The sequence below is a fragment of the Coffea eugenioides genome, chromosome 9 (genome assembly GCF_003713205.1).
Source record: "Coffea eugenioides isolate CCC68of chromosome 9, Ceug_1.0, whole genome shotgun sequence".
NCBI classification, from domain to species: domain Eukaryota; kingdom Viridiplantae; phylum Streptophyta; class Magnoliopsida; order Gentianales; family Rubiaceae; genus Coffea; species Coffea eugenioides.
Genome location: NC_040043.1, coordinates 16,285,876 through 16,288,535, shown reverse-complemented (window position 1 = coordinate 16,288,535; position 2,660 = coordinate 16,285,876). Strand labels below are relative to the sequence as shown.

General features: G+C 36.8%; 1 pseudogene; it reads left to right on the top strand.

Annotated features, from left to right (window-relative positions):
• Positions 1–1,924: 1,924 nt before the first annotated feature.
• LOC113748442 lies at positions 1,925–2,440 on the top strand (annotated as a pseudogene).
• The last annotated feature ends 220 nt before the right edge of the window (positions 2,441–2,660 follow it).

The window sequence follows — 2,660 nt, the reverse complement described above, 5'->3', positions numbered from 1 at the left end:
AAGTTCCAAACCTGTTTATTCCTAACTTGAACTTCTGATATTTCTGAATACGGAGGAGCGTTAAGTGACAACTAACGTCTCCAATCATTACCTGCGTGAGCGTTGGATGACAGCCAACGACTCTACTCTTGAATACTTGAATACTTGGGGCTATAAATCAGATCTTGAATACCTGAATAGCTGGGGTTATAAGCCCAACTCAGGGCTAGTTGGTCGAATCGAGCCGACAAAGGTTTGGTCGAGGAAATTGATGAACTTTGGGTACTTCTTTGACCTTCGGGCCCGGTAAGGGGATGATCAGTAGATGGAAATTGATGTTTAGTGGTGATCTACAGACATTATAATTTCATGGTTGACGGAGAGTCAACGGACCCTGGACAAGTTGCCGTGGAACCTGCTCCTGAGAGCAACCTATATTCTTTACCATGAACGTGTTCTTTGCTGTATACCATTGCATGATCTATCTGTTTACTTGCTTTATTATGCATTATGTCCTGTTCTATTTGGGTTTGACTTAATGGTATCATGCCTGCTAGTTTACTTGAAACCTCACTGGATTTTTAGCTCATTTCTTTTAGTTTGTTTTCCTTAGCAAGCGTTGGCAACGTGGAAGCTGGGAAAATAAACAGTTTGAGAATTGACGTCTAGCTTTAAGTAACTTGCCTTCCTAGTTGTACTTGGTGATTTGTTTAACCGTGAAGTTTTGATACTCATTTTGAGGTTAATACTATTGGAGTTTGGGAATTGTTAATATTTTTTCTGAGATTCGTGAGTGAGTCCTGGCGAGAGTTGGACAGACGGTCCGCCAAACCCTTGGGTTCGCCCTAGGAGGAGGTGGGGCTGTCACAGCTAATGTATATTTTCACTGAGAGATACACAAATACACATCTTCTTCCACATATCTCCAAATACTGAATGATCCAAAAACAAGGCCATGGATTGGGTTGATTGTGTCAATCAGACATTGTCTCTGTGTTCATCTAGGTTAGACTTATTCATCTATATTATTTTCCTACAAAGAGATCCTTTTCTACATTTTTATCTCCTAAGTTTTTAACATTCTCGAACATTCATTCAGAATTTTGGAAAAAGTAATGTGAAAATGGCTCTTCCATTGAAATTTATTTGGGTAGTTAGAAATGCTTCTGGTATTAATACTTTTTACATGCTTTTCCTTCTGAATAATTTAATTTTTCCTTTAGAGATCTAGATCGGGTGAATATTTTTCTTGTTTTGGCTAGTTGTTCAAATCTCTTCTGATTTTGAAAGTATTTTTACTAGTGTATTTTTCATGTATTTTTACTACTACAATTTACTGGATGTGTTCTCCTAAATTTGGTTTTTATGAGTTTCATAATTCTTCCTGTAGTTTTGATTTTGTGGTACTTACAAGATATGCTTTGAGATCTAAATCAGTTTTATATTTTTCTTATTTTGAGCAGTTCTTTTAAGATCTTTGATACTTTTTCTGTAATGTATTCTCTTGTATTTGGTTCTTATGAGTTTCTTAATTTACCCTGTATTTTTTGTTGATTGTGTAGTTTTTATGAGGTACCTTGTGAGATCTAGGTTGGGCTTTTATTTTTCTTATTTCGATTAGTACTTTAAGATGTGTTTTCAAATATGTTGTGATTTTTATTTTTCCTTGAAATGTATCGATAAGGTATTTTCTGCTACCTCTGATCCAGAGATCTTGTACCTTTTCTAGCAGTTCTACCGCTACTACACTTTCTAGCTATGAATTCTCTTTCATTGCATATGTTGGGTTTCATATTTTCTGGTCTGGCTAACTTCTGATCAACCACCGTTTACGTCTTCTTCATCATATCGGAATCCAGTTCAATGGTCGTTTATCTATAATACAAGATGGAGTAAAAAAAGAATAACAAGAGACGAATTTCTAAGCCCACGAGTGGATGGAAAAATGGTTTATCACTCCAGCTTTGTTGATGAAGGATTGCCAATGCTTGGGGATGCCCTCTTCTTCCTCTAAAAAGTCATATAAAGGGACCTGCTCCAGTTTCAGATACCACTGACATTGTTGATGAAGCAATATCATTTTTCAGAGCTAATGTCTTCTTCAAAAACTTTGACATCAAAAGTTCAGCTGATAAGCTTCTTATCTATTTGACATTATACATAAATGTGGCTTTAAAGAAGCTAGAGGGCTACAGAACTTTGGCTGAAGGAACGAAGGCAATTAAAAACCTGGGTTTGGAAAAGGTTCCTGTGCCTGGGAGAGTCTGGCTTTCCCTTTCCCGGGTTATTTACACTACCACAATCTCAAAAAGAAGCAGAGCTATTCAGAAATTATCTAAGGCAAATTCGTGAGGAAACTAGTGGAAGGCTATTGAGTGTTGCATACAGACACAATGGGACTCCTAATAATTGGTGGTTGGCATTTGCAAAGAGAAAGTTCATGAATATTATTATTCCATAAGGAAGCAGCCCCAGTATTTTGATGTTCCCGAGTGCAGCTCAAGTGTCTACATCCCCTGCCTATGTCCTGTAAGCAGAATGCAGAATCTTTGTGTTTATGTTATCATATTTCAATTTTGACATTTCTGTCAGTACTGTTGAATGAAGGGGTGAAAAACTGTTGGATGAAGATATCACCCAAAAAAAAGTATGTGTTTTCTTCTAGCTAGCTACTTTTTTTC